The following is a 21,691-nucleotide window of genomic DNA, read 5'->3' as shown; positions in this document are numbered from 1 at the left end:
CTCCTCCCTTCACTCCTCTCTCAGGTTACCTTCAGAGGAGACAAGGCCAGGCTTTGAGATGGGGATGGGCGATAAGGAGGTGATAGACAAGTCAGATGAAAAGATAAAGAGCAGGAGGAGGAGGAGGAGGAGGAGAGGATGATGGCAGAGGGGAGGTGAGCTGCATCTTCTGTTTTCCCACCAGGAGAGCAGCTTTGATACGAGCGCTACACTCCCTGTGAGGTGTCACACGAGATGTTTCTCAAACTCTTCTGGGCTTATAAAGATTTTTATCTCTAACAGAACTGTACGGTTCTCAAAGGCTCTCATAGTGAACACGTTTAATGCTTTTGTAGTACAAGTCAACACACAAAAATCGGATAAATTCATGTCAAACAACATTTAAAAACAAACAAAAAAAGAGTAATTAATGATTAAGTAATCAATAACTAATGAGTCTATTGTTTAACTACTCAGTTTGTTTCACTTGACTTCAAGGTACACAAAAACAGTAACTAATGTTTAAGTAACTAGTAGCTAATGATTATATATGGATTATTACTCAGTATGATGTGTCACTACTTGAAGGTGCACAAAGACAGTAACTAATGATTAAGTAATTAGTAACTAATGAGTCGTTACTGAGTAATTCAAGCTGAAGAAACTAGTAACTAATAAGTCTATTGTGTAAGTACTCTGTAGTTTGTTTAACTTAACTTCAAGGTACACAGAAACAGTAACTATTAATTAAGTTAATGAGTTAATGAGTCAGTCTAATGCTTCACTTTACTTGAAAGTGCACAGAAGTAATTAATGATTAAGTGATCAGTACCTAATGAGTCGTCACTTGTTTGTGTTAATCAGCAAGTAGCTGATTCATGAAGAAAGTGTCCAGTAAGTTGATTAACAGATATCAATCAGCTAATAATGATGTAATAATATAGTATCTCCTGTTCTCCATTAATTGATTGTCATTCAGGAACTACTCATTAACGATTCATTAATTGTAAAGTATTTCCTGATTCGTTTGTTACTCGCTCCTCAGGAACTTCTCACATGTTTGTGTAACGTTTCCATTTTCTTTAACTTGCAGACTGAAGCAGCTTCCTGATCATTTATAGAAAGCTGTTGATAAACAATCCACAGGAGCAGGTCAAGTTCAGCAGAGCGTCTAATTTGTCTCCATTAACAGCCGGAGAATAAGACGACGGTCATTTCCTGCCTCCTTTTCTCTGAGGGAATCTCTCTGAGGAGGTCACGACCTCTGGAGGAGGGAAACCGACTCTCTATGCTTGTAACAACACGTCTTTCATGGACCTGGTCTGTGATATACTGTTTGTCTAATGGCCTTACGAGATAATTCTCTCTTAAAGTAAACTTGTTTAACCATGCAGCCTAACAGGAATACCTTAAAATCAACAAGACTCGCCACAGCTTACCGCTCGCCAATCTGTAAACATTTAAAATACCAAAAGGCTGAATCAGATTCTGTTTTTGTAGCTCCTCAATGATTCAAAAAGCTCATGTTTTCCGATGTTTGCTTGTCGAATACTCCTGTGTGTTGCAGACTAACTGAATTAACCTAATTCACTCAAGTACATGAAGTCAATTATGCCAAGAATAACCCTTTACAGAGCTCATTCAGAACAAAAGTGTACTCTAAAAACCAGCGTTGTTCATGAACTGGCTTATTCCTAAAGACGTTTCATTGCTTAAAACTTTCATGGCTCGTTCAGTAGATGAATGCGTGTGATAATTTTTATGATGTAGTATTTCCAGTGTGTATTTTCATGCAACCATATGCAGTGTTACAGTTGTGGGTAGTTATCAGGAAGTTGGATCAGCAGGTGACTAACATACATGTCTTTGTTTGACAGGAATTCTTACAGGCATTTTAGAGCTCATCATTTCCTGGGAAACTAAATTTGCGTCTCTCACACGATTTATGAACAAAAACACATTTTTATAACTTGATGTAGTAGTTTTGGTGAAGCTTGATCTTATTTTATAGATAAATTATTTTCTGATGGTGATTTACAAAGTTTCAAGATCGATAGAAGTAACTGCAAACCTTCTGTTAGCCTGTTAGCTTGGTTAGCTGTGCAGTTTGTGATCCTAGTATTGCTGTTTAAAAGGGCTGCGAAGTCCGCAAAGGGAGGAAGACGGGGTGGATGGTTAGGAGAAGCAACCGCAGGATTTTTATTCAATTTATCAGATGACAACCAGCCTCCTCTGGAGCGCTAACGGCTCGTTTCCATCGTCCTCAAATGGCCCCAAAAACAAAATAAAAGACACTTTAAAAGATGAAAAAACGGCACTTTGTTCAGATTTGATCAAACTAATGATCACAGGGGAGACTGGGTCAAAGTAATTACTAACAGAATATGCAAATGTGATTTTAAAAAAAAAAACCCAAAAAAAACAGGAGCAGATGGCACCAACAAGCACAACGCTGCAATAAACAGGGGAGCGTGGTAACTTTTATAATCAGCAGCAGGATGTGTAACAAAACTCAACAGGAGACTCTGACGAGCTGAGAGATGTTTTGTGAAAATAATGCGTTCGCAAATTTGAGAGAAAATGGGATAATCAAGAAAACAAATATGCATTTAAGGAGCAAATGGCACATTTCCATATCTATTACTCGTCCTCTATGACAAGAAATAGACGTTTTTATTGAAAGGAAACGTTCCTGTTTCAGATCGGATCTTTTCTCTGACTTCTATTAAACTTCCTCTGTGGGGATCCATCTCCCTCAAAACGATTCGACTTGACGGGTGAGCTTTTTGAATTAAAAACCATAATCCTCCCCCTCTGACTTCTCCCTCACACAAATATGCAACTTGCGTCTCTCTGCACTGTTGAACTTCAAAATAACTTCAAAAAGAAGCCTGTGGTAATTTTCCTCCTGGATGCAGAGAGATTGAGGTTATGAACTGTTTTCATGTTTAAGTTCAGTTTGTTAATGGAAGTTTTTAAAAAGAGTGAAACAACATCTGAGGGGTCAGAGGTTACAGCGTGTTTCACAGAGCCTGTCGGAGACTCAGCGGGGTCTTTTCTCTTCGTTAAACTGCTGTTTGACAAATCTGACATCAAGAATGTCTCCGTTGTGAGTGTTTTGTCTCTTTGCTTTTGTCTCTTTCTCCCCGTCCATCAGTTCGCCGCGACGAAACACAGAAAGATCAGTGTGTGTGTGTGTGTGTGTGTGTGTGTGTGTGTGTGTGTGTGTGTGTGTGTGTGTGTGTGTGTGTTACTAAGCTCTACGGGGGATTCCAGACGATCCGTCTGAGAATAACGATGACAAAATGACAGCGAGAGATGACAACCCAGCCAACACACACGCACACAGTCTGTTCAACTGATACGGCTGCCATTTCTTATCACTTAAGTCGTCTGACAGCAGGGGAGGAAGAGACAGATGGAACGAGAGATGGAGAGCAATAAATACCTAAAAGGAAGAAGAGACGGGATAACTGACAGAGAAAAGGTGACTGATAGAAGACGGATGGATGGACAAACGTTGGCATGAGAGGAGCAAAGAAGGTAGAGAGTAAACCTTCACATCGTCTCGTACACTGACTCGCAGGTGAAGCGAAGCGTTGATCATCTCGTTCCAACACAACGTTCTGCTGGAGAAGTTTGGGTCAGAACCTATGATGAAAAACATTCGACAAAGACCTTTTCTCCCTCGATGAAGACGAGAAACTGACAAGCTAAAAAAAAAGACATTTCAAAATAAAAGCTATGACTAAATGTTGACAAGACGAGACAGGATAAAACTTGGACATTAAAAAATAAAAAAAAAATCATATTCTTCCTCCAATTGTTCGTCCGGTCTGTCCGTCAAAATAAAAACAATACATTCCTGTCACTGACTGACGTGCAGATTGATGTGACGTGTGGAGAATCCAAGAATCCCAGAATCCCAGGTGAAGCTGACAGCAATTCAATGACAACAACGTGATGGCTTCAACTCAAAAAACAACAAATCCATGGAGGCATTTTGAGTAAAAAGCAAAGAGAGAGGACAACAATGCACAGTAGTAATAGGAAGGCAGAGAAAGTCCTTGTGTCTACCAATAAGTGAGAAGAACACAATCGAAAACTAAAGGTAATGTCAACAAAATCATTAAGGTTCATCCAGTGAGGAGAATGAATGTTAACTTCACTTTGGAAACACTGGAATCTGGCTGGAAAACTACAGAAGAGACAAACATTTGTTTCCCAATCGATGTGAAAATGCTAAAATGCAGACTCTACAGTTGGTGCATCGGGAGGGTCATTAAATCAATCAAAGTTCATCACTGGGGAGCATGAATGTGCTCAGTAATACACATTGAAACCTGACTACTTGATGATGTAGTTGATGTTAAACAACAAACCCGACATTTGGTGGTGGTAGGGATGCTAATAAAGTGACTAAAATGGGAAGGGTTCCTCCTCTGGGGAGCATGAATGCGCTCAGGCCTCCTCACTACTAAAAGAGTTAACACAATGGATGAGGTTCATCCACTGGGGAGACTGAATGTGCTCAGTATTATACATTGAAACCTGACTACTTCATGATATAACTTATATACAAACCTGACATTTTAGTGGTTGTAGGGATGCAAATAAAGTGGCTACAATGGAAAGTGTTCATCCTCTGGGGAGCATGAATGTGCTCCAACCTCCTGACTATTAGATTAAGCTAACATACAAGCCTGACATCCGGTCAGTTGGTGGACCAAGAGGGACACTAATAGGGTTAACACAATGGATGAGGTTCATCCTCTGGGGGGCATGAATGTGCCCAGCATCATCACAGAAACCGGACTATCATTTCTGGATATATCTACCGGAGGAACCTGACCTTTGGCAGTGTTAGAGGGATGCTAATAAAGTGCCCTCCTCTGGGGAGCATGAACATTTCAGCTGAATAACTTTCATGGAAATCTGTTCATTACATTTTGAGATTTACTGAGTTCAGAAGAGAGCATTGGGCAGGATGCCAGTCGAGGTCAATGAAATCAGCGGAACTCATAAATATCCGTATTAAAATTCATGGCAATCTGGGCAGTTGTTTGTATGTTTTTTGCTCCAGATCTTCTCTCGATCTGAACATTATGTACAAACAATCTTTTTAATGAGGCTGAGAGATGGAAGCCGCCCACGCCGAAGCTTTCTCAAGGCAAGAGAGAGCAGGAAGGGGGGAAGAGGGGGGCTACAACACAGGCACGTCAATCAGGAAATTACAAAAAAAACAGTTTTGACTGATTTGATTTGTCAAGTAAACAAAATGACAGCCCTGCGTTCTTTCTTATTTCTCTTTCTCCTACCAAACATGCCAAAAAAGTTACAGATTTGAGAGGTTAGTGAGGTAAAGATATTAATAATTGTCCTCGGAAAAAAAAAGCGAGTGAAGATCTTCGCATCACAAACAGCCTCAGGTTTCATATCTGTGCGTCGTTGTCGAGCGCTGGCCAGGTGACTGCAGTCCTGCACTGATCGCTGACAGATCCATTCATCAAGGCAGAGTTTTAGCGCTGGAATCAGCAGGAGGCTAATTACTTCTCACAGCCTCCTAATACTGAGTTCACTGAGCCGATGTGTCCACAAAAAAAAGCTTAAGGAAGCTTTTCTTAAAAATGTGAAGTCACAAAAGATCCACAAAGTTAATGAAGGTTCTGTGTCAGGGTTTGTTGTGTAGTACGACTTCTTGTGAGACCAGCAAACAACAAACATACACACTGAGGCCAAACTTTATATTAAAGGGTGACTCCAACAATTTTATGCATCTAAGTGTGTTACAGGTCAACCGAACCATGACTGGGTGTCTGGAAAAGTAGTATTAAGAGGAAGCTGCATGTAATTTGATATTGCATCCAGTGATGTCACTCAATGGCTAAGTTGCATTGTGGGTAATGTAGGCGGTCTAACACTGCACTCCTCCATAACACTCAGGATGGAAAGTTAAAAGCAAATAAAATCAAAACAGCAAAATTCAGAAAAAAAGATGTCAACTTATTGAAATCCCAGTGAAGTTTACAGTTTATTATTAATATTTATTATTGTTAAACAGCTTCTATTACATTTCTTACACATCAACATTAACATCTAAATGGAGTTCGAGTTGGGCTCCAGTTGTCAGAAAGCGTGTCGGGTGAAGGGAAGTTTCTAAAAAGAGGACAGATTTGCACACCTGAAGCTCGACAGGTCATGTTTGCAGGAAAGAGTCTCAGCAAAAGTTGTTTTTTTTCCAAACTCTGAACAACAACACAGACATTCTTTTACTCTTTTCACTGCTCATTTTTGTATTTTTAAAAAAGTAAACTCAATCTAGTATCGGCGACGTCTGCACTGAATCTGAATGCAGAGACAATGATGCTGATGATTCTCCGTTTAGAAACAAAGCCAAGTTTTTTTTTTACTCTAAACGCTCCTAATATTTCTGATTCAGGTGATTCGGCGGCACGTGGAAACTATGTTGTTCTCATTGGCCAGATCTGAGTCGTCCACACCGACAGTTTATTGATGAATTGCTTCGCTCAAAAGGTCCAGGGAAAAGTTCTCCTTCATTTCCACTGCCCTCATTTTCTTCCCGGTTCCCCCACTTAACATGTGCAGCCATTTGCATGTGTGTGTGTGTGTGTGTTGTGTGTGTGTGTGTTGTGTGTGTGCGAGTGTGTGTTTGTTGTGTTTGGGCAGTTTCATCCCAGCCCCCATAAGGGTTCCTAATGACCAATTTACATAATTAACACGCTGAGGCATGGCAGGCTGCCTCCACCATGCTCTCACACACACACACACACACACACACACACACACGCACACACACACACGCACACACAGAGGGGAGTTCAGCGGTACTCAATTTGACTCGAAGCCAAAAAACTCTCTCCTCCTCTCTTGGCTTCTGTTCCACCGTTTACTCAGAGTTCATTCTTTTCACCCTCGTTGTCAATATTCTCGTTATGAACTCCGCGTTCCGTCTTTGTGTCTGGATCGTCTCAGCGCTGTCAAATTTTAATACTCAGCCGCCGTATCAGTGGAGACGCTCTGCCTACGTGATGCACGACAACGACAGAAACAGGCACAGTTAATATTTTATGTCAACACGACAACTGTGAGAAGAGACAACATTCTCAGATAGATTCTGTCCTGGTTAACTACAAATATAGTGAGTCAAGTCTGGTCTGCTCTGATTGGTCAGCTCTCCAGGCCTGAGCAAGCACTGAGCAAGGCTTTGAAGCTAATTTGGCTCACCGGCTAAACTGTAATTACTCTGTCATGGGATGCAGACACTGTGAAATAAGCATCTGTAAAATACTAGAAACTCTTCTTAGAGAGTCACAACCTTCATGAAATGTCTCGATTCACCAACAGATTTTGAGCCATTTGGACGTTTTAATTCCCACTCAAGTTGGCCGGCCGCTGAACAGGAAGTTAGCCGCTCAACCTATGGAAGTCTCTGATGGAGGCCGCACATTACAGAAGTTATTCAGAACATCTGGGTAATCTAACACAGTGGAAATCAATCTTTTTTTTTTAAATGAACAGGTTTCTCTCTCTGACGCTGCATCCAGATTTTCCCCTTATCAGATCCTTGGGCATCGTGGGGTCGTGGCTGAGGGTGGTGACTGTATAGATGTGACATCACAACATAAAGCAGCTAAATTAAATATAATTATAACAACACAGGATGTCTAATTGTTTACCACCCATGTGAGACCGATGCTCCCGGGAACAGCGGCAGACTCGATGATGTCAAAACTCTCAGGGGGCGAATAAACTTTCCCGTCTTTGTTCAGTTCAGTGCGTCAGCGCGAGCTGCGAGGTCCCATTTTAAGCATAATGGTGTAAAAATGTTGAGCTAGAAAATAATCATGCACACACACACACACACACACACACACACACCCTCCTCCCATCAACCCTTCGCCGTGCCAAGGCAGACTAAATCAAACAGGATTAGATGGACAGGACATATTAATCCAGTCCAGACGGTGAAAGGCTAAATCCATCATAAGGATTAGTTATGAAAAAATCATATTTACCCAAACGCAATCAGTCCAATCTATGGCTCGGACAGCGGAAAATAAATCTGTCTTCCAGACGAGTAATAAATATGTAGAACCTGATTCCAGCTGCCTGAAATTTACCGACGTTAGTCTGTGAAAACGGCCACTTTCCACTTTCCAGCAGCTGAAAAACGTTCACTTCACCAGTTAGCTTGGAAGAAGCACTGAAACTGCAAACTGGGAAGTTTTGATAACTTCCAAATCTCAATTAATCCGGAATGTAATCACCGATAAGTGCATTTAATGACATGTCAGAGAAACAAAAGCTGCAGCTGAAGCAACTTTTTCTCTGTTTCTGAGGATTTTTCATCAACATGCAGCCAACAAGCTCGTGTAAACAACAGAGTTGATCTCTGAGACCTGAAGAGCTTCATTACTGATATCTACAGGCGGTTTGATCGCTTTAAAACTGATATAATAAATGATGATATTTAAAATGGGTGGGATTATCATGTACAAAGTCAGAGAGGTCAGCTGTGGAGATGAACTCTCAGGGATTATCATCTGACCCGGCAGCGCCTCTCAGATCCACTGAGATTACTGTTCGGTTTTTACGGCTCAAACGTTAATGTTTCGGTTCGACAGCTGACCGCTCTGCAGGCGGCCGGCCAGCAGACTCACAACTAGGATTTACAAGCATCATCCAGGTGAAACGTGTCAGTATTCATACTCGTGATGTAGAAGAAGAAAACCCTCTTTGGGTTTATCAAGTACTAGTTCTGCTACTGCTGTGATCAGAAACACTCATCTGACGCTCGATTCTGAAGCAGTTCTGTTAATAGTTCTCCAACAAATAATCAATAAAGCGACTTCTGATCAACCCGCATCAATTTCAGGTTTTACATAAGAATCATCACATCAGTCCAGCCCACTTTGAGCCCAACATACGCTCCCTGCTCAGAACCAAACAGCAGCTAGCTGGTGACTGAAGCAGGTGCTTAAAGAGTGAATCTCAGTCTTGAATTCATCAGATTTACACAAACACGACTACAAAGTGGCTCCAATGTCGGCTGAAGTTCCCATGAAGTCAAAGCGGATGTTTAAATGTTTTTTCCACATATAGAAAATCTTGTAGACGTAGTCTTGCTCCGTATATCTCACCTCTACACCAGAATCAGGCCCTGCAATGTTAAAAAAACAGCCATTTTGTTCTTGGTATTTTAAAGTTTGATACTTTCTGGAAAACAATAAGAAACGCTGATGATTCACTCTGCACTCAGGGGCGTTTGCTATCAAAAGCACTTCTGTATCTTTAGCCAACATTTTAGCAATAGCTAGTTTGAATCTAAACAAAAATGTACGTAGCATTTTTGCATCCTGCTCACAGAAAGTAAATCATTATGATATCGATGTATTTCCCTGTTCTGCTCGCAGGACGAGGAACAACTTTGTTTTCTCTCCGTCGGTGAGACGCTCAAATGTAAAATCTCTATACATCAGGCAAATAATGTGCCACTTCAATGTCTTTACAATCTCTGTCAAAGTTACACAGCTTCAAAAAGCCAGAAAACACGTGTAAAAACATCTGACAACTGTATTTATTCAATTTAACACTTAATGTTCACGACTTTAACCTCGAGCCTCGCTGTGTTTTCCCTCCCTGACAGCAGCCGTGTGTCCGGTCGGCTCTCCGTCATCGTTTCCTCAGACTGATAGTTTATAAAAAGGGAAGCGGCATCGAGGCTGCGCCAATACAAACACGATTTAACATGCAGGGAAAGGAGAATGCAAATTCACCTGGGAGGACAGAGAGTGTGTGTGTGTGTGTGTGTGTGTGTGTGTGTGTGTGTGTGTGTGTGTGTGTGTGTGTGTTGTCTCTCACAGTGAGGGGTGTGTCTGGTGTTGTATTTCCAATCCCTAGTCTGAATAGAGAGTCCGAGAACACACTTGACCGCCATAATGAGGTACTCTCACTCCAAAGATACTCTCAGTGTGTGTGTGTGTGTGTGTGTGTGTGTGTGTGTGTGTGTGTGTGTGTGTGTGTGCGTGTGTGTGTGTGCAGACTGAACCCAGGGCTTTACGGGCATCGAGGGAGGGGTGAAAGACAGAGAGAGTGAAGAAAATGGATAAAAGTAAGAAAGACTGAAGAGCGCTGAAAGAGGAACAAGAATCCCTGGAGTTCCTCCTCCCTCCTCCCTCCTCCCTTCTCCTCCCTCCTCCTCCTCCTCCCTTTATTCCTCCTTTCTCGCCTGTATAAACATGTCGCTGCCCTCCTCCTCCCCCCCTTCTTCATCCCCCCACCCCATCTTTTCAACTGCCCTCTTTATCTCTCTTCTTCCTCCTCATCTTTCTCGCCGCTGAAACACAAAACCCTTGTAATCCTCATGATCCAGGCCGGTCCGGAGGGGAAGGGAAGAGGCGCGAGCGAGAGAGTCTGAGGGGGAAGAGAAGCGATGGACGGAAAGAGAATGAGGAGGAGAGAAAATTATATGTTTTATTGAATATTTTCAGCTTTATAACAGTATTATCTTACTTCAGATTTCAAATGTTTCGATAAACAAGAGAGACAGCTCGCAGTTATTGTTCATTTCTTCAATTTTTGGTTGTTAAACAAGAAAAAACTCTAAAATATGTTGAAATCAAACAATAAAAGGAGCTTTAACGCCCCCAAAACAAATATCCAGCGCTGAGCAAAGCCATCCCTTCTGTTTTCTCATCCGTATCCGCTCCGAGCTGAAGCAAATCACTTTTTATGATGCGTCAACTTCATGGTTGAGTTTCGGTTCGATTTAGGCACAAAAACAAACCGCCGTTAGGTTGATGGAAACATCTTGGTTTGGTTTTAAAAACAACTGCTTTGTTTATCAAGGTTGCAGCAGCAAAAACATGGTGAAGTCTCAGGAAAAAATCAAAAAGGTCATTTTTAAAAAAGAAACTGAAATTCTTGTCATTGTTGACCGACTGTAACAGAAAATGCAATTTAATATTCAAGGTTGCAAAACTCTGGGGGCAACTAAACACATTGTTGGTGTTTTAATGAGGAAATCAGGCAATAATTCATCTTTTTAGATGGTTGTGTGAGTGTGTGAACTGCAGGAAACAGCTGAAACAGTCAGTTACCTCACTGAGACGTTTCAGATCTCATCTAACAGCTCACCGTGGCTCCTCTTTCAAAAAACACTGAAATGATTCTTGTTTTGGAAACGCAACTTCGATCAACGATAGCTAAATGTCAACAAACCTGAACCCTGACGCACGTTGCACTTCCTGTTACTACTTCCTGATAAAAACAGGGTTGAGAAATGTCTCTCCTCAGTGCACACTTGACAAAGACACAAGTTAGTAACGTGGGTCGATAAATCCCTGTTTTACTAAACACAAGGCGTCTCCACTGTATTTTACGAGACAGGCCACCATCTTAAACGTGGGTGTATGTGTAGAAGGTCGAGCTGACGGCAGCAGAGCAGTCAGACTCCATCTTTACTCAGAGTTTCATCAGAATTTAACATAATTGAACTCCTGACATCTTTTAAGATTCAGAAGCCCCTGAGGCCGAAGGGACACCAATAAAAAAAAAAAAAAAAAGAAAAAGAAAAGTTTCTATCACACGCTGCGAGCTGCGCATCGATCCGTCATAGCACACTCGGTTTTAAAGGCAGTTCAGGCCTCTTATGCAACCAGTGACACACTGTTCGTCTGTAATGGAGGTCCTGCCCAAAGAGATGAAACCGCTGATGAGCTGTGATTCAGACGGAGGAGCTGTGACGAGAACAAAGGCTCCTCTTCCTCTCCGCGAGCTTCGGTTTGCATCAGAGGACGACCGGGAGAGTCTTTGGGCGCCAGAGTCGCCGAGGAGACGGCGGCAGGAGTCCACCTACTTTACTCTGCAATTTATTTCAGGGGGGAATGTGGACGGGTATTTGGCAGCAGACAAAAAGCCATCAGAGCATAGCTATCAGGTGGCTTCAGGACACACACACACACACACACACACACACACACACACACACACACACACACACACACACACACACACACACACACACACACACACACACACACACAGTCATCTAGTCGCTGCTGATAATAAGAGTGTTAGCGCTCCTTTTCTCATTCCAATCTCGACGTGATTTAAAGGCGGCAAAGCGTCTCAGGCGACTCAAACTATTTACATCACATTTTCTCCCGACTCTTGTGTTCAGCGCGGCGTCGGCGTGTTTCTGACACAGCCGAGCGGTCACCTCCAGGCTCCACGGCTCCGCTCGCAAAACTGTGATTCTACCACCAACAGCTCACACGGAGAATACATCTTCTGCTGCTGCAGAGGAACAAACACCACCTCTGGCACTTCACTTGTTTTAAAGAGCAATAGACGGTTTCTAAACAGGGCTGCACTCAGAGTTCGGTTTGTTTTCGACAGATTTCAACAAGTTAAATTAAAGAATTTATGACCTTTAAACATCTGCGGTGGCGTAACTAACATGGCTTTAGTGATGGCAGAATCTGGGAACACTCGTTTGAAACAGCTCACTTACATCTTCATCAGTCGCCAGGATATAATGTGAGCAGTTCAAACCACAGATACGTCCAGGGTTGACATTTGTGCCAAACGTGGCATATCACGTTCACATTATATGCTCATTAGTGGACTTTCACATTGGGAGGTGGAGGGGACGGAGGCGTTCTTACAGCCAACAAGGCTGGAAAATGACAACCAAAGCTCAAGTCACACCGCTGGATATTCTTAAGGACACCTGAGGATGTTTTGAGCTGTTTTTTGTGCAGATCAGCACCGACAGTTTTCACAGGAAGTCGGACCATCTCCGTCCCAACCAGAGCGTAAACACAGCGATGTGACGAGAAAGAAACTAAAAATTCAACCTAAACAAAGTTGCAAAATCAAGTTTTAAATACAAAAACACACAAGCAACAGCCTGCAGAACAGAAACACCGCTGCTACAAACCTGAGAAGGTAAGAAGTAAACATTGCAGCAACATGTCACAGTTTTTTTTCTCTCTTACATCGATTACTGAGAGCAGAACGACTCATTGGCAAATTAACTGCGTCGATAATTAAGTATCTGATTCTAAAATTGAACCATTACATCATGTCAGAGAAGTACTGACGGCATTTCATGGGAGCTGCTGTTTGACAGAACAAGCATTTTCTTTTAAAAAAAAAAAAACGGCCTCTCAAGACTGATAAAAGTGAATTTACGACCTAAAAACACAATAATTTAAGTGTGTCGAAGAGCTTTTACAGCCTGGAGTTAGTTGTAAAAGATGTTTTAAGACTTTCTCAGGACCTACAAACACCCTGATGATCAAAACACAAAAGGGAAAAGTGGGAAAATAATTGCTTCTTGTTGCACGATGCAGGGAAAAAAAACAAAAAAAAAAACAAGCCCTGACTAGAAGGAAGACGCAGCAGAGCAGCAACAAAATGGTTTAATTCAAAATGATGACAGTGAATGATTCAGGAGATCAAAATGATCCAGGAGATTAAAAATCCAGCCGGTAGCGAATACGTGGGAGAGGAGGGGAGATAGGGAGGGAGAAAATCTTCAGAAAATAGTTTCATTATCTCACTCAATCCTTCGTCAAGCTTTTGGAAAACGTTTGAATAGTTGAAAAGAAGAAGTGCACTCTTGTTCACATGCACACACACACATAGATGTAGCTCTGAGGGAAGATAATCTTTAGAGAATAATTTTATTCTTCCATTAAATCCTCCCAGATGCTCCCGAAGAATATCTGAATGGGGCAGAAAAAAAAAAAGAAAAAAAAAACACACACACACCACAGGCTGGCGGCATTCACGCTTCCCCGCGAAATAACGACACACTCATTTGTCACGGGCCACAGCCTCGTCACACACACACGCACATGGACACACACACACACGAACACACACTGCAGGAGTTAGGAAGTTGTCTGAAAGGACGATCGCAGCTCTGACAGACAGACGTGTGTGTTTGTAATTATCCCGAAGCTTTTCATGTCACTTCACTTGATTTGTCGATGCTCTTTCATTATATGGCTCTGTGTGTGTGTGTGTGTGTGTGTGTGTGTGTGTGTGTGTGTGTGTGCTCCCACTCACTCTCTGTGCAGTGACATCCTAGTTCATTAATTTTGACGGCGCTGTATAAACTTTAAACTCTTCACGACTCCCATGTGGCTCAAAGCGCCTCCATGCAGATCATCAAACCACACAGTTACCCCGCAGAGAGTGTGTGTGTGTGTGTGTGTGTGTGTGTGTGTGAAACTGTGACCACCACTGTGCAGCAAATATCCAAACGCAAAAGAATCATCAAGGCCGACTATTTTTTAAAAAAAGAATTAATCAAGTCAATCAAGAAATCAAAGGCGTGTGTGGGCAGCACATCACCACAGAAGTCTAAACCTGCTGCTCTCTGCGAGCTATTCTTGGCTCTAGCTAGCTATGTTAGCTAATTAGCTAGTCATCTCACATCACCGGGACTCACCAGGGCCCGGCTCAACTTGATTTGGCAGCCTAACATGAGAGCGAACACGACTGGAGAGCGAACAGAAAACTGAACACAGCATCTGAGTCCAACAGATTCCAGTTTAAAGTAAGGAGGCGATTTACAGCAGCTCTGATCAGAAGTCTGATCACTGATGATCTCGATTATAAAGTAATTTATAATCATCTGACTGTCATGAAGCTGATTCATAAACACTTCATAAACAAAAGTTCCTTGTAGTCACTGTAATATGATACAGGAACAAAGAAAAGCTCATTATTTTTTCATTTCATCGATTAATAGTTGAGTACTAAGTAAAATCATTCAACGTTCAGCCTCATCTGTCACTTTTTTTCACATCACATTAACAAAAACAGACCCAGCGAGATGACAAGCGTCTCCTGTAACACTCCTCTCTCCGCCCGATACACAAAGTTCAGCCAATCTCTGAAGACTAACAGAGATAATTAACAACCCGCCAATCAAACATCAAAGACGACACCCAGGAGAGAAAGTAGACCGACTGAAACGACCACAAACGGACTGAACGCCACATAATGTGCACAAACCTAATGAACTCCTGGAGGAATAACAACTCAGACTAAAGACAAGACTTTCTTTTCCTTCTTTACAGAAAGGAGGCACAAACCCTCCCATGTTAATGCCCATTAAATTCTATTTTTAGGACACTTAAGCCTCTCGAAACGTTGACGTGATGTAGCGAAGAATGTGATGAGTCACGCTTTAAAAAAATAAAAAACACAAAACACAAAAATAAATCTGAGGTTGCTGCGACGAGGAGTCAGAGGAGAGACGACACTTATCACTGAGTGCATCGCTGGGAGTCAATAAAGCTGCACAGAGATCGAGTCCATATGTGGGAGACGGTAAAACCTGAACCTGTTGCTGTGGACACACACACAAAACACACACTAACACACACACACACACACACACTCAGAGTCCATTTTAAAAGTAAGGAACGAGGAGAATAATGGAGAAAGAGGCTGTGGAGAGCAGTGAAGTAAGCTGTTTAAGCCATCAGAGGCTGGGAGGATCCCCGCTGTTGTCCATAAAAGCTTAAATGTAGCAGACAGCTTAGAGAGGCTGCTTCAGTACTTCGCCTCCTCCCATCCTGCTCTTCACTTCTCCTTCTTCTTCTTCTTCTTCTTCCCCTCCTCCTCCTCCTCCTCTGCGAGCCTGCCAGCGTTTCAGAGTGCATGAATAATAAGAAATGAGCTGCAGGTAACTCCTGATTCAGCGACTTCTGTGATAGAAGGAAAAAAGAAGAATGAAAGGAGCGAAACAGTCGAGTCTCGCTGGCTAACAACAAAGCGCCGCTGCTGGACCGAGAGCACGAGTTGAAAGTAAACACATTCAGCGACATCCAAAGAGAGAAGAATCAGCGCCTGGAGACGACCGCGGACCAGCACTCAGCAGCAAACAGGGGAAGGAAAAAAAGAAAAGAAGTAAGAAGAAGCAGTTTGTTACTGTCACATCTGCACGAATGATGAAGGGATGACTGATAACATGTGACTGACTGATTGATCCCTGCAGGTCAAACATCAGCTGATTATCAGCTGTAAAACAGCAGCGACACCACAGATGATCTTCTAGTTTCTCCGCGAGACGAGAGGAAAGTTGCAGTGAGGGATGAAGCTTCATTAACTCGCTGGAAAAAACACTCAAAGATGCTTCAGCGCGGAGAGAGAAAAACAAAAGAGCAGCGCTTTTTATCCGAGGTTCTGTTTGCAACGCTAGAAAGAAAAAACAGATGGAAACAAAAAACCCAGTTCTTCAATAATTACCAGCAGATTCTTCTAAATAAAAAGGAGGCAACAATAAATGTGTTGTTTACTCTTCACTAACAAGTAGCCAGGAAGTAAACACACAAAGGTAGGAAGTGATCAAGTAAATGTAGACGTGGAGGTAAAAAGTAGCAGGAAATGTAAAATACTCATGGTTTATCTGACTTTCTTTTACTGCAAATGTTCATCAATCAATTATCAATCTCCTTGATTACTGATCCCGACAGTTACCTGCTTCACTCAAGGTCCTCTTACTGTTCAAACACCTCCTTCAGATGAAGACGTTCTGGTAAAACTACATTTTTCCCTGGTGGAGAACGAGCTCGCTCCACTGGACTTGGTTAAAAATTGTGATGATGAGATGCAACATTATGAATTCTAAGTTAAAAAAAAGAAATTTGCCAGAAGCACGATTGAGCAGAGCCGAGCTGGTCCGAAGGCTGCAGAGGTCCAGGAGGGGAGGGAGGTGAAAGGTCTGGACTCTGAGGCGACCTCGAGCAAGAGAGCAAAGGTCCAGAACACCAGAACTTCTCCAGATCAAACCCTCGGTTCTTACATGTTTCCTTCCTTCCTCATGTTCATACTTCTTTCATTTCCTTTCTTTTCAGCAGTCAGGGTGACATATTCTATACATTTTATATTTTTTGGGAAAACTCCAGAGAACTTTAACGACTCTGAACGTGTTCGGACTCGTGTGCGATGCTTCAAATCCAGAACATGTTTACATATGATGACAGTAAATCACGCCTCCCCTGATCCGGACTGACTGAACACAGTTCAGGTGTTGGAGCAGATACTCCGAAGGAAACTTTGCAGCAGAGCCAAGAATCGCTCAAGAACAGCGACGCAACCAGAACCAGATGTTCCTCCGACAGAGAAGAAGAATATAAAAAAAAAAGAAAAAGATGTGCAGATAGCAGCTGCAGCGAACGAGACATTCCTGCATACAAAAAACTTCAAAAAGCAAATTGATAACATGCATCTGTGGAAGTTCACTACAGCGAACATTTAGCAAACAAACAAAGGAGACGACCAACTTTCTCTTCTTCTTCTTCTTTGGTGCCGACCCAGTTCAGCTCGGAGCAGCTGGAAGAAAAAGAGTCCAAAGAGACAGAAGCCACACTCTGCTGGCGAACACAGAAAAGAAAATAGTAGAAACCACACATGAGCATCCATTCACCCACGCCCTCCCAACACACACACACACACACACACACACACACACACACACACACACACACACACACACAATACTGGCAACAGTCCTGAAGCTATTCACTCACACCACACACACATAAACACACCACAGAACCAGTTGGCAGCTGATAAAAGTCCGATCCAAGTCATCAACTCTGACTTCTAAAGTCTCTCCAGCTTTCTCACAAACTTTTTCCCTCCCTCACTTCTTCCTCTTCTTCTTCTTCTTCTCCTCTTTTCTTTCGACTTTTTCTTCTTTTGTGCAGTTTTTTTTTGTGCTTTCATTCTTCTTGGCTTCCCTCCATCCATTTTAAATTTGTTCTTTCCATCCTTTTCACTTTCTGTGTGTGCGCACTCTTCCACCACGTTTCATTTATCATCACACAGAAAACCAAAACTCTTTTCTTTCCGCCTTTCCTTCGTTCCTTTCTTACTTCTTCCCTCTTCTCATTTCATTCTCTCCTCATCTGTTTCTGTCCTTCTTTCATTTCTTTCTTTCTTCCTTCATTCCTTCCTTTTCTTCTTCTTTCCTTCCAGCCTTTCTATCTTATTTCTTCCCCCTTTCTTTTTTCATTTCCTTTCTTTCCTCCTTCCTTATTTCCATTCACCCTTCATTTTAGTCTTTCAATTTCAATTTCATACTTGCGTCCTCATTTATTTCCTTCCTTCCCTCTCTCCTTATTTCCATCATCCTTCCTTTCTTTCCTCTTCATTTTAGTTCATCCTTCCTTCCCTTCATTTCATTTTTCATTTCCTTCAGTCCTTCCATCCTTCTCTCTCTCTTCATTTCCTTCCTTCCTCCCTCCCTTCCTCTCTTTCCTTTCATCCTTCCCTCTCTCTTCATTTCCTTCCTTCCTCTCTCCCTCCCTCTCTTTCCTTCCATCCTTCCCTCTCTCTTCCTTCCCTCCCTCCCTTCCTCTCATCATGTCTTATATAAGCTGCTCTAGTTGATTTTCTGACGGCCTACAAACGTAATAGTTTCCAAGCTAATGTTTCAAAGATTCCAGTGTTGTGATAAAACTGTCAATATAATGATCGATTTCATTCCACAGAGAAGTTCATCACCACACACATTATATATGTTTTGACAGCGATGGATACAAACTGCAGCTCCACAGGTCGGTTTACGACCGCGAGACCGTGATTATAGTTTATTTATCACGTCTCCAAAGTATTTAACAGCTTCATTAAACAGAAACGACCACGCAGACACTCAGAAACACTGTTTGCTCTTTAGATATTAAACACGAGAGACGAGCCGTCAGCGGATTTTAAGTCCAGGAGATGTGGATGCTGACCCGCTCGGGGCCGGATCAGTCGGACTCCGGCGAATGATTCATGCCGGGCCGAGTTTCCAGCAGACGTGTTGATATCGAGAGGAGCTTCCATCAACTCCTCCGCTTCTCACTTTTCTATTAATCTCCTTCATCACTTCATCACTTACCTCACCATGTCTGCCGCTGCTGGAGGTTAGACGTGACTCAAACACTGTGTGTGTGTGTGTGTGTGTGTGTGTGTGTGTGTGTGTGTCTGGCTGTTTGACTGTTGTGTTTGGATTTAGTCCCAGAATTGTATCGCTGCGTGAAATGTGAGGTGTGTGGGTTTGACCGGGTGCCATTTTTGTCTGTCTCACACACACACACACACACACACACACACACACACACACACACACACAAACACACAGATGGCAAACATCTCCTCACCGCTGCCAGAGCTCCGTGTGTGTCCATCTCAGTCAGTCTATATAACTGAAATTAGCTCATTAATCCATTGTCTTAGTGATAAAGGGAAGGAGGAGAGAAGGAAGTGAGGAAGGATGGAAATCACAACACATCCTGAAACCTAAAGGACTGAACAGGTCGACTGCCGGAGGCTTAAACTTCTGTCATCAATCTTGTTCTCCGACCTTTGTCACATGGACACAGTTAGCTTAGGTTTAGGAAAACTTTGTGGTTTGGCTAAAACTAACTGTCACTTACACGTATGTATGTAACGTCAGCGACAAACATCTTTTCTTGTAAACTGTCTGCTGTAATCGTTTATCAACCAATAGTAAGATTTCCTCACCGTCGTGTATCAACTCCAAAATCTCTGCAGCTCTGCCACTTTATATTTAGATTTTTTTTTCCAGTGGTTTCGTTTTGGGATTAGATTTCAGATTTCTAGCCGAGAGTTGTAATTACAGTTGAGGTTAGTGGACGAACGTGGACAAAAGAACGTATCTGAGTTATACGACTGCGGTTTGCTCTGTTTGTTCAGGAGAGACGACGTGCAAACGCTGCTGCTGCTGCTGCTGAGAACCGAAAGCCAACCGGAGAATAAAAAGAATAAAAACTGAGATGAACGAGATTTATCTGTTCACCTCAAATATGAGAGAGGAATGAAAGATTTCACCCTGAGAAACTGATATCTTAGCACTTTCCCACACACACACACACACACACACATATACGAAGCTTGTATTTGCTTTCATAAGATGTGAAGGAGTGACAAGGAACAAGCTCCCACGGATGGCTGAGAAAATGGAGCAGTTTATGGGAACAAGAGCTATTTAAAAAAAAAAAAAAAAAATGGGGATTGGGCGACACAACAGAGGGGGAGCGAGGTATTGAGAACATGGAGGCGAGAGGGCGAAACAGTGATGGATGGAGGACAGACGGGGAACACACACACACACACACACACACACACACACACACACACACACACTGTAGTGACACGCTTTAATGTGAGTTGGCAGTCTGCAAGTGGACATAAAAACCAGTCATTCAGATCAGACGACCATTTAAATCAACTCAGGACTCACTCCAGCCCGGTGTGAGTTTCTGAAGGGTCACAGCAACACGTTTCACTAATTGACATGTTTAGACGTTAATATAAACTATATTTTCTACCCCCCCAAAAAAAGCTGGATTGATTCTCTGCAGGGAGCCTCTGAAATAAAAAGCAAAACAATGTTCACTCATTTGGGGTTATGAAGCCTTAAATGGGCAAAATAACCCTGCAGCAGGCCGGCAGGCAGAAACAGAGCGAGGTGAACAGCCATTACTGCAGCAGGTAATCTGTGTGTGTGTGTGTGTGTGTGTGTGTGTGTGTGTGTGTGTGTGTGTGTGTGGGGGTGGTAGACATCTTCACAAGCGTCAAATATGTCATTCTGCATTACAGCCGCTTAATGTCTCTGCACATCAAGACGACGTGATAATGTAAAGAAAGAACATTAGCGTGCTGCGAAAAAAAAAAGACAAAAAACACCCCAAATGACTTCATCCAGAAAAGAGCTGCCGAACGTATAAACATCTCGACACTCCCGAGACTGAACTTTAACAATCTATCTGACAAAATGACGGCGTGTCGGTTCACTGAAGCTGACAGAAGTTCAGCACCAACAGAGACCGACGCAACATCTCCCGGTGGGTCAGTCGGCACGAACTCACATCATCCGGCCAGGATTCCTTCAAAACACAGAGATCTTTATTTTAAATCCCAGTTTCTAAAGACAGGAAAATATGTCGGTATGTTATCAGAAGGAAAGGTGCAGCCATCTTTTGTATATGATGAACAGTTAGCTGGGAATCAAATGAACACATAACGGGTTTATACGCCCTTAATAACGCGTCTGCCGTGTTGATGACGTGTTCCCTCCACGCCCTGCGCAGCACTGATGAACTGCAGCTCTGTGCACCAAACACACATCAAAGCTCGAGTGTGGTCACGACGAACCAAACGGACCAAAACCCCGACCGCACCCAGCTGTGACGGAGGGTGTGGGCACAGTTTCAGGAGGACAACGAAGCTCCTACTTTATCCGGAGACAAAAGGGCGAGAGCTGTTTGATAAGAGGTAAAGAAAAGATGTAACAGTCGTGCAAACGCTCCTCACCTGATTGATCAGACACCACCTGGATTTCAAACCGGACCATCATGGTGGCTTGATTAGAAACTAATCGTTCATCATTTCAACCCGATGAGAGATCCTGTGGACTCTGTGAAGGCTGCAACAATTACTTTTTTGGAGATGCGCGCTATATATTGGAAAACTTACATCATCAGTTAATTAAATTATAGCCGATAAATAGAACCGACGTCTTGTTTTGTCAACAACTCAAATGTATTCTGATTTACCGTCACACAGGAGGAAAGTAATCACATTTAAGGAGCCGTACTTATTCATTTACCATCAAGACAGTTGACAATTAATCAATAAATGTTTGCAGCACTTC

The 21,691-nt window shown here is 42.6% G+C and overlaps 1 protein-coding gene across 2 annotated transcripts in view; it reads right to left on the bottom strand.

The window, feature by feature from the left end:
• Window positions 1–21,691, bottom strand: part of plxnb2a (plexin b2a) — a 153,195-nt gene that overhangs the window by 64,736 nt on the left and 66,768 nt on the right. The window lies entirely within an intron of this gene.

The sequence above is a fragment of the Acanthopagrus latus genome, chromosome 14 (assembly GCF_904848185.1).
Source record: "Acanthopagrus latus isolate v.2019 chromosome 14, fAcaLat1.1, whole genome shotgun sequence".
NCBI classification, from domain to species: Eukaryota; Metazoa; Chordata; class Actinopteri; order Spariformes; family Sparidae; genus Acanthopagrus; species Acanthopagrus latus.
Note: the sequence above shows the minus strand (reverse complement) of the source record. Positions and strands in the feature narration are given on the sequence as shown.